General features: G+C 40.6%; 1 pseudogene; it reads left to right on the forward strand.

The window, feature by feature from the left end:
- Positions 1-1,909: 1,909 nt before the first annotated feature.
- Positions 1,910-6,233, forward strand: LOC104427563 (annotated as a pseudogene).
- The last annotated feature ends 5,650 nt before the right edge of the window (positions 6,234-11,883 follow it).

The raw sequence follows: 11,883 nt of genomic DNA on the forward strand, positions 1-11,883 counted from the left end.
AAATGAGATATGAAAAAAAAACTAGTAAGAAAACTAAACTAACCATATCATGAAGTGTGAGAGGCACCTTAATGCGTCATGAATCAGTAAACTCTGCATGAGGGAGCAATGTCATAGAAAATTGACATTTATTTATTCTTTTTTTTTCTAAATTTAGGTGAAAAATAAAGTCTTAACCTTATGGAAAAAATGCCTAATTGAGTATAAATCTCGTGCGTTAAAAATCACAAGACTTTCTTACTTATACATCTATTGACAAAAGATTAAGGAAAATTTTAAATAAGAGCTTGAAGTAGACCTTGTTTCAAATAATAGTTCAAAGTGCACTTATTTTTTCAAATAAAGATATGAAGTGGATCATGTTTCAAATAAGAGCCTGGAATAGATATGTTAATTTCAAAGAAGAGCCTTCTTTTCATTATTTACCTTTTTTTTTTATTTTATTTTTTCATTTTCTTCTTTTTCCCTTTTTCTGATTGTTTTCTTTCTTCTTCATTGGTGATTGATCTCAAGTGATGGCTGACTACCGGTGATGCTTGGAGAGGGCTAGGCAAGGGATAGCCTTGCTATCGCTCGCAACATGTGAGGCTTGTAGCCCTTGCTTAGTGGCTAGTGAGAGTCATTAGGCCCTCGTTAAAAAGAAAAGAAAAAGAATTAAAATTAACATTGTCTTTAGATGAAAAATGCCCTTGATCGGCCAAAACATTTAGCTATAGTCAAGCCTTTATTTAAAAACAATCATGACCGCTCCGAGTTCTCATTTGACATAAGATCTACTTCAAACTCTTTGTGAGAAAGTGATGGCACTTTAGATCCTCATTTATAATTTTCCCAAAGATTAAAGCTTCATTTATTTCATGAAAAACGAATGGTTGGGAAAATATATTTCAAAATATAATTTCTTATATTGCTTGAAATAATTCGTCAATGAAAAATATTTTTATTATTGATAACAAATTATATCTAAGTATTTTCATAAACAATAAAAATACATATCGTTGATTCATTTTTGTAGTTGGTACAAGCAAATCGGTTTTAGGAAAAATATTTTTCAAATTATTCATCCTCCACGAAAGATCCAGAACAAGTGACATCAAGTTGGTTGACAAAATAATAATAATAATGAAAACAATGTTATTAAAGGGGTCCTTAAAGATTAAATGTGGAAAAATGTAGCCTAGCATAAGAATGCAAGACCGTGCAATAAAAATATTCATGATTAGGTGTGAAATTATGTCATTGTCGACAGATTTGATCTTTAATTTTCATGAAATGCATGAGAGTTTTTTGGGCAAAAAATTTAGGTGTAAACATAGGCCAGTCGCCTCATTGATCATGTGTCTAATCATAGGGCTACCGAAAGATCATCCTTTCACATTCCCCTGCACAACCCGACTTGAGATAAAAAGATCACTAGTGGCGTGAGTAACCACATTTTTCATCAAATAATTGTGATCGATAATGAATCGCTTTACATAAATTTCATATAGGACTCATCATGTTAAATCTTAAGACAAAAGAGCATTAAGCTTCCACATGATTTCTCCTTAAGTCATTCTTTAACTAAATCTTGATTGAAAAAAGTACAATTACTTTGTACTTTTAGCGAAGATTTTCCAGTAATCAAGATCACAAGAAGTTTCATAATTTATAATCCGTAATGTATAATCATGCATGCATCATGTTTAACATTACAGAACTCGAAATATTAAGCCTTGCTCGACCGGTACACGAGCGCGGGCAAGAGTTTCCCTCCGACGAGCATGTGAGAAGCGTGTGAGCCGGCCCCGCCAAATTGGAATTTCCCCAATCTCGCGGGCCCTGCAATCCACCCCTGTAAAGAAAGTTACCTTATCGCTATCTTCCTTTATCCCCGTCAAGAAAGTTATCCTGATGTGGACGGGAATGGCAGACAAACCGTGGGAAGTCCACCGCGGGCGGCAGATGAAAATCGAAGCTCCTCCCACTCTCTCTCTCTCTCTCTCTCTCTCTCTCTCTCTCTCTCTCTCTATCTAGCTGAAAACATGCGGAGTAGCAGAGACCATCATCGCTGTCTTCTTCTACCTCTCTTGGCGTTGTTGATCTTCTTGTACCTGCTGTCGTCTACGTCGGACGTCCACGCGTCGGTCGGAGAAGCCGAGGGGACGCCCGGCGTCGTTGGGTATGGATACACGGTCGGGTCAGTGACCGTCGACGCGTCGGGAACGGCGTTGACCGCCAAGCTCCGCCTCATCAAGGCAACCACCGTCTACGGGCCTGACGTCGAGAGCCTCCGCCTTGTTGCCAGGTCTTATTTTAGCAATGTTTTAAGTATTTTTGCTAGATTCATTTTTACAATCGACATATATGCGCAAAAAAAAAAATTGTTAGTTATATATATCAATTTGAAATCATTCTATTGTTACACAATAAAAATTCATAGTATAAATATACTTAAAAAAAAAGGAAAAAAATATTTCGATTTTTCAAATTATCCTAAGAAGGTCGTTGCTGGAAAGAAAATAATCAAACTTCGATATTGAAAGACCTGCAAGATTAAATTAAAATGTTAGTTTATATATATTACATTTGCAAGATAAATAATAAAGTATATTTTAATGGGTAATTTTTGCTGACGTCATCACGGTTCTCCTTCCAGCTTCGAAGCGAGCGGTCGTCTTCGGGTCCGAATCACAGACGCCGACCGCCGCCGATGGGAAGTCCCCGACGACCTCATCCCTCGTCAACCGCCGTCCCCTCCCCGCCGAACCCCGACTCCGCCGCCGTCGCCGCCGCCGTCCCCTCCGGCTCCCACCGCCGCCTCTCCGCCGCCTCCTCTGACCTCGTCTTCGACCTCCGCAACACCACCCCCTTCTCCTTCGCCGTCTCCCGCCGCTCCTCCGGCGACGTCCTCTTCGACACCTCCACCTCCGACCCCTCCGCCTTCCTCGTCTTCAAGGGCCAGTACCTCCAGCTCTCCTCCTCCCTCCCTCCCGGCCGCTCCTCCCTGTACGGGATCGGAGAGCACACGAAGCCGTCGCTCCGGTTCCTGCCCAACCAAACCCTTACTCTCTGGAACGCTGACATCCGTAGTGCGTACCTCGATGTCAACCTGTACGGATCGCATCCGTTTTACATGGACGTCAGGTCGTCCGTTGGCAGCGGCGGGGGCGGCGGTGGAGGAGTTGGGGCGGGCACGAGCCATGGCGTTCTGTTGCTAAACAGCAATGGCATGGACGTGGTGTACACTGGCGATAGGATCACTTACAAGGTGATCGGTGGGGTGTTGGACTTGTATTTCTTCCCCGGGCCATCACCAGAGGAGGTCATGGAGCAGTACACCGAGCTCATTGGCCGGCCGACCCCGATGCCATACTGGTCCTTCGGTATCTGGTTTTTATGAGTTTCTTTCAATTGTTGCTGCTTACATTTTGATGAATATGATTCCACTATTGCTCATTGACTTCTGTAGCTTATTTTGGTAGTATCTAGCATAATGAAGATGGAATTGAAGAGTTTATTGCCATTGACTTGCTTTATAAGTTTTTTTTTTTTTTTTCTCACGGAGATGACACTAGTCAGACTTTGCATGTTATGCTCAATAGGGAACAAATCTGAAGGTCTGTTATTATCCATTGAAAACCACTGTTTCCCGACCCCCAGCTGATCCTACCACAGTGCTCACTGATGTTCAAGAAATGTGGTCGCTTTACTTGTATATATTGCTAGGTGTAGATCAGTTGTAAAGTTTGATTCACGGTAGATGGCTTCTTCTACATGTGTTACTTGACTAGTTTGAAATGTTAGTTCTATTGATTTACTTTCAAGGATTTCATCAATGCCGGTGGGGTTACAAGAATGTCCCAGACTTAGAGGGCGTGGTAGCTGGTTATGCAAAAGCTAATATTCCACTGGAAGTTATGTGGACTGACATTGATCATATGGATGCAAACAAGGACTTCACTCTTGACCCTATCAATTTTCCGGTGGAAAAGATGAAAGAATTTGTCAGCAGCCTTCACGAGAACAGTCAAAAGTATGTCCTGATACTTGATCCAGGTATGCTGGTGCTGAAATGCTTGTGGTCGAAACTTGGTCTTTTTATTTCTTGCAAATTGCCATCTTAATAGTACTTTCCTTTTCTCTTGAATGGGTGATCTTTAACAGGCATTAGTGTGAACAAGACATATGGGACCTACATCAGGGGGATGCAAGCCGACATCTTCCTCAAGCGTGAGGGAGTGCCATATTTAGGTCGTGTTTGGCCAGGGCCAGTGCACTTCCCTGACTTCCTTCACCCATCTAGTGAGAGTTATTGGGGTGGGGAGATAAAGAGGTTTCACGATGTTCTTCCATTTGATGGCCTATGGATCGACATGAACGAGTTGTCCAACTTCAATGATCCTCCGCCTCTTCCTTCCACTCTTGACAATCCTCCCTACAAAATAAACAATGCAGGAGTTCATCGGCCTATCAACAACAAAACTATCCCTGCAACGTCACTTCATTTTGGAAATATTTCAGAATACAATGCTCATAACCTCTATGGACTCTTGGAAGCCAGAGCAACAAACAAGGCCTTAGTCAATGTTACTGGTAAAAGGCCATTCATTCTCTCGAGATCGACTTTTCTAAGCTCTGGCAAACACACTGCACACTGGACTGGAGACAATGCCGCCACATGGGATGACTTGGCTTACTCAGTTCCTGCAATTTTAAATTTTGGGCTCTTCGGAATTCCAATGGTAGGAGCTGATATATGCGGTTTCTTCTGGGACACAACCGAAGAGCTCTGCAACAGATGGATTCAGGTAAACATCTACCATGCCTTTTCTTAATTTATATTGACTGAGCTGCTCTGCAACCGTGTAGCTTTAAGCCTTTCTTGATATGCATTTAGACATAGGAGTGATCAATTTTCTTTTCCTTTTTTCTTAGGGGGCAGGGAATTTTACTTCCTTTTAAAGAAAGAAATAAACTACATAAATTTTCTTTAGGGTGAGGGGAAGTTCGGTTATCTTTTTGCTAGTAATTCATGTTATGTTGAATATGTCAAGTGGCAAATGAATAGAGGTGTAAATCATGTTTTTTTGTCATACACCTTTAAGCACTTATTTTAGAGCTTTTATTGATGCAGCTAGGGGCCTTTTATCCCTTTGCAAGAGACCACTCTGACATTAACTCTATTCGTCAAGAGCTCTATCTCTGGGATTCTGTCACTGCATCCGCCAGGAAGGTGCTCGGGCTTCGTTATCGCTTGCTCCCATACTTGTATACCTTGATGTATGAGGCATATCAAAAGGGGATACCCATTGCCCGGCCCCTATTTTTCTCATTCCCTGAGGATACAATGACTTACAATATCAATTCCCAATTCTTAATTGGTAAGGGTCTAATGGTGACTCCTGTACTAAAATCAGGTGCCCAAACCGTGGATGCTTATTTTCCGAGTGGAAATTGGTTTGATCTCTTCAATTACTCAAATTCAGTGAGCACAACTTCAGGAATGAATGTGATGCTCAATGCGCCGCCTGATCATCCTCATCTTCATGTAAGGGAAGGTAATATATTGGCCATGCAAGGAGAGGCCATGACTACGGAAGCGGCTCGAAGAACACCATTCAAGCTGTTAGTTGTGGTTGATGGCCATGGGAATAGCACAGGACAAGTGTTCTTAGATGATGGAGATGATGTCGAAATGGGAGGGGAAGGAAATAAGTGGACTCTAGTGAAGTTTTATTGTGAGAAAACAGGGAATGGTGTTGTTGTCAGATCAGAAGTTGTTAATGGGGAATTTGCTCTCATTGAGAAGTGGGTAATTGACAAGGTGACCATTCTAGGATTGAGAAAAGGCACTAGGATGACGAAACTGAGAGGGCATGAGTTATACAATGAAGTAGAAGCAAAGTACGGGCAAAGAACAGTGACAATAGCGGGAAAATCAAGTGGTGGTGGAGAGTTTGTGATTGCTGAAGTCTCAGGATTGTCACTTCTTTTAGGAAAGACATTCAAGTTGGAAGTGAAAGTGCCCCAATCCTAGGACCAAACATTATTAAAAGAAACCGGTCAAGGCGTAATGAAGAACAAAAGCATGTCTTCAATAAGTTTGTATTTCTAAAAAGATAAAGCCCCCCAGTATCTAGCGACTACTTGCCATCATTGGCTCTTTCTTTTCCCCATTATGATGGGAGTGTGCGGATTGTGAACTGCTTAAGATCCCTAGATAAAATTTCCTAATTTTTTTTCTTAGTAAAGAATATTTTGAAAAAAAAAAAGAAATTGTGTATTCTTAGAAAACCATGTAAAGAGACTCTAAAATCATGACAAATTGTTCAATTAGTCCCAAACTTACTATGCGGATTGTGATGAGATGATTGGTTTCTAATTATCAAAATAAAATAGGGTCACATATGTGCATAACCCTACTCATAACTAAGTTACTATTTTACCCTTATTATTTATAATATTTCTCAACACTCCCTCTCAAGTTGGGATATAGATATCAAATAATCCCAACTTGTTACAAAAGATGCTCACTCTATTCCCCCATAGAGATTTCATAAAATTGTCTATGAGTTGATCCTCCGACTTTGTGTGTTGAAGAATAATCTCACCTTTCTGAACTTTTTCTTGCACAAAATGACAATCAACCTCAATGTGCTCAGTTCTCTCATGGAAGTCTGGATTAGATGCAATATGAATAGCATATTGATTATCACAATACAACACTGATGGATTTGATGGTGACATTCCAATCTCTAATAGTAACATTCTTAACCATAATAATTCACTTGTCACATGCGCCATAGCACAATATTTAGCTTCAGCACTTGATTGGGAAACTACATGTTGTTTCTTGCTTTTCCATGCAACTAAATTACCCCCAAGAAACACACAATAGCATGAAGTAAATCTCCTATCTACAGGACATCCAGCCCAATCGGCATCAGAAAAGCCTGCAATGTTTAAATAGCGATAATTCTTGAACTGTAGTCCTTTACCTGGCGCTCCCTTCAAATATTTGAATATTCGAAGTACAGCATCATAATGAGTGGTATGAGGAGAACTCATGAACTGACTTACTGCACTAACCGCAAAGGATATATTAGGTCTTATGATAGTAAGATAGTTTAACTTACCAACTAATCTTCGATACTTTGCTGGATCATGTAGTAATTCTCCATGTTTTGCATCAAGTTTCATATTGGGATCCATAGGGGTATCAACTGGCTTTACTTCAAGAAATCCAACCTCGCCAAAGATGTCCAGTACATACTTTTGTTGCGATAAGTTGATACCAGCATGTGAATATGATACTTCAATACCAAGAAAGTATCAAAGACATCTTAGATCTTTAGTACTAAATTCTTTATGCATAAATTGCTTAAGTTTTTGAATACCTCCTAAATCACTGCCAGTAATGACGATATCATCCACATATACAACTAGAAGGATACAACCAGTTGACGACATAGAGCTAAAAATTAAATGATCTACTTGACACCGCTTTAATCCAAATTTGATAACCGCATCACTAAATCTACCAAACCAAGCACGAGGAGATTGTTTAAGTCCATACAAAGCTTTGTGCAAACGACATACCACATTCTCTCCCTGAGCAATAAACCCAGGTGGTTGCTCCATGTAGACCTCCTCAGCCAAATGACTATGTAAAAAGGCATTTTCACATCCAATTGATGAAGGATCCAGCCAAATTGCATAGCCAATGAAATAAAGACACTGACAAAAGGAATTTTGGCCATGGGAGAGAAGGTGTCATTATAGTCGACACCATAAGTTTGAGTATACCTCTTTGCAACTAACTGTGCCTTCAATCGATCAAGAGTACCATCCCGGTGAACTTTAACGGTGAAAACCCAACAACAACCAAATAGGTTGCTTATCGATAAGTAAGGAAGTAAGCTGTCAAGTTTTGTTCAGAATTAGTGCCTGCATTTCATCTTCCATGGCACGACACCAACCCAGATGAGCAAGAGCTTCAACAACACTACTAGGCACAGAGACAAAAGACAACGACGAGACAAAGGCAAAGAAGGTAGGAGATAAACGATCATAGGACAAAAATTTGAAATAGGATGACGCATGCTAACACAATCAGAAAGACTAGAATAACAATCAACAGGACGACCAACACAAGAACGTGTACCTTTTTAAGAAGCAATGGGTGGATTAGGATCAGAGGCTGGCACTGCAACTAATGGGGGAACGGATGAATCAGATGCTGATGAAGACTGTATTGTCATAGTTGGAATTGTACTTCGTTGATGATAGGTGCGGTCAGAAAGCTAAAATTTTCTTGAGGTAGCTGGAGAGAAGGAAGGCAATAGAAGCATTGGTAGGACACAATCATCACTATCACTATGTGTTTGTGGAACATTTTGAGAAGAAAAATATGACTGATCTTTAAAGAACATCACATCTATAGACACTCACATACGACGACAAATAGGACTGTGACATTTGTATCTCTTTTGAGTTCGAGAGTATCCCACAAAGACACATTTTTCAGCACAAGGATCCAATTTATCAAGACCTGGAGTAAGACTATTTTCAAAACAAACACACCCAAAGACCCGAAGTGGTAAGGAAAAGAGAGGACGATTTGGATATAAAATTGAGAATGGTGTTTTCCCTCGAAGAATAGAAGTTGGAAGCCTATTAATTAAATACGCGCCGTAAGAACAGCATGGCCCCAAAAATGCTTAGGTAGATGCATATGAAACATGAGGCAACCGGCAACATCAAGAAGATGGCGATTTTTATGTTCAGCTACGCCATTTTGTTGTGAAGTGTATGTGCAGGATGTCTGATGAATAATACCATGAGATTCCAAAAATGGCTGGAAACCAGAAGTTGTTGCAAGGTATTCTCTAGCATTATCTGACCGTAAATGTTTGACAAAGATATTATATTGATTCAACACTTTGAAATAGAAAAATTGAAATCAATGAAAAATCTCTGTATGATCTTTTATTAAGAATAACCAAGTCATTCAGGAAAAATCATCCACAAATGTAACAAAATATCTAAATCTAGGGACATCAGACACACGACATGGACCCCATACATCTAAGTGAACCAACTTAAATGGACTAGACACATGACTCTGAATGCGGGAAGGAAAAGAAGCTCTATGATGTTTACCAAACTGACAAGCTTCACACTTAAAGGAACTCACGGACTTAGACTCAGGAAATAGGCATCGAAGTAGGTTTGGTGGTGGATGACCAGCACGACAATGCATCCGATATACATCGGTGGATGTCTGTTTCACAACTGCAGTAGCTAACACCTTCTTATCAAGATAGTACAGGCCATTTGATTCATGTCCCCCACCAATCATCTGTCCAATCCTTAGATCCTGAAAAACACAATGAGAAGAGGAAAAGGTCATAGAACAATTTAGTTCTTTGGTCAATGAGCTAACAGAAATCAAATTATAAGGAGATTTTGATAGGTGAAGGACAGGTGACAAAGAAAGAGAGGGACTCAAATGAGCAACTCCCATACCAGTAACCTGAAACTGTGAACCATTTGCTAATGTAACTGAATTTGATAATGAAGGAGATGTAGAGTGAAAAGAAGACAGTAGGTTAGAGTTACCAGTCATGTGATTGGTAGCTACAAAGTCTATAACCCAATAATCAGACGATGCAAACAACAAACATGATGAACTACCTTTAGAGGTTTGTGCCAGAGTTACAGTAGGAGCTGAAGATCATGTCACTTTTTAGGAGCGAACTAATGTATCATACTCAGCACGTGTTAATGTAACTAAATCCCCTGTCTTCAGAACTTGAGTTGAACTTGGTAGAGCCATTGAGGGAGGACCAAGAGAATCCTCAATCTCTGCATATGCAACAAGAGGTGGTTTGAGCTCTGGGTGAAGTGTATAGTAATACGCTTCTATATGTCCAACTCTTTGACAATGATGACAATAGCGGGAACCACGACTATTCCAAGAATTAATGGTACCACGAGTCCCAATTCCCCCTTCACGTCCTCCACGACTTCCATCATGAACAACACCGCGTCCATGACCTCGACCTCCACGTCCACTAGAACCATGGGAAAGAATAGCACTCATCTCCACCACCGGCGTGGAAGAACTCTTCTCAAGAATTGTAGAAAGAGAGCCTGGGAGAAGATTTCATCTACTGTGGGAAGAGAACTCTGAGATGTAATGTGCTGACGAAGCGATGAATACTCAGGCCCCAATGACTTGAGATATAATATTACCCTCAAATCCTCTTGGTGTTTAGCCAAAACATCTGGATCATTCAAAGCAGGAAGATAAGTATCCAATCGTTGGTAAAGAGTGGTGAACCGAGCATAATGATCAGACAAAGATTGATCTCCACGTTGAATATCAAATAACTTTTCCTACGTGTCACATACTCGCATCATATTATTTTGCCCCAAATAGAGTAATGCGCACTTATCCCAAACTGCTTTAGCGGAGTCACATTGAATAAAGTGAGGACTGGCCTTAGGGTCCATGCTATTCCACAATAGGGTCCAAATCATCGCATCTCTTGCAATCCAATCAGCAACTTTACTCTTGTCAGACAATATTGTAGACATGAGATAGCCCAGTTGTCTTGTGGCAGTAAAATAGACCTTGGCCGCTTTAGACCAGGATGGATAATTAGTTCCATCTAACTTGACAGATGTTAATTGAAAATGACCAAAAGGAGATCCGGAAGTTGATCCATTGGTCGCCATTAGTGAATAAAGAATGATTGAGCCCAAGAAATAAACTCCATAGTTGCCAATAGTTAATTCCAATAATTCAATCAAATACACAATAATTCTGAACAAAAAGGCCTCAATCAAATCACCATATGAATCACCAAAGCACCAGTATACTTATTCTCAATATCTCCATTGATTCAATGCAACATCACTTTCAAGTGCGAAACAACAACTCTATCCTCCGTAATAACCACTTCTAATATTTTGTGCAGTACAAATAATAAAGTAGGTTACCATCCACCACCAGAAAGTATCCCATCATTCGCCATTTCTAGAAGCCTTTCCAGCACCCCACAGCCAGCACCAAAGTCAGCAAATCGTGTCAATCCAGTAAGAGCACCACTGGCCTCATTACAATGCAAGACACCAAAATCAGCAACTCGTGTCAATCCCAGCAGCCACACCAAAGTCATCAGACAAGCGTCCCAATGCAAGAGCAAATAAAAAAAGAGTTCACGAGCAAATTGGAACGCAATCCAAAGGAGCAGCTAACGATATTACATTCAACCTGCGATATTTCACCCAGGTCAGAGGAAAGAACGAATTCAAACACGATCGGTTCTAATGCCTTAGCCGATGTGTTTGCCTCTGTCACGACTCGTGGGCTGATAAACTGCTCTTTCATAATCCATAGTAAAAAAACCACCAAGAAAAGAGATGTGGCTAAACCGAATCGGCAAATTTGCCGATACACTACTGATTAAATGCCAAAGGGTCCTCAACTGCATGCAGGATTTGAACGATGACAACTGGGGTCACCAATCAACGTCGTGGGTCGCTGCACACAGAATTTGAACGATGACAACTGGGGTCGCCGATCAACGTTGTGGGTTGCTACACATAGGATTTGAACAATGACAGCCGGGGTCGCAGATCAATGTCGTGGGTTGCCAGCTGGAGACACGACCTTTTCTGATGACGGATTAGTGTCGCCAACCGGAGGCACGGCCTTTTCCGATGACGGAACAGTGGTCTCCGATAATCTGGCTACTAGGGTTTTTATTTTTTTAAGTGTGGCTCTAATACCATGTGAAGAGATAATTGGTTTCTAATTATCATAATAAAATAGGGTTACAAATGTGCATATATATATATGCTTATATGTATATAACCCTACTCATAACTAAG

The sequence above is a fragment of the Eucalyptus grandis genome, chromosome 5 (genome assembly GCF_016545825.1).
Source record: "Eucalyptus grandis isolate ANBG69807.140 chromosome 5, ASM1654582v1, whole genome shotgun sequence".
NCBI classification, from domain to species: Eukaryota; Viridiplantae; Streptophyta; class Magnoliopsida; order Myrtales; family Myrtaceae; genus Eucalyptus; species Eucalyptus grandis.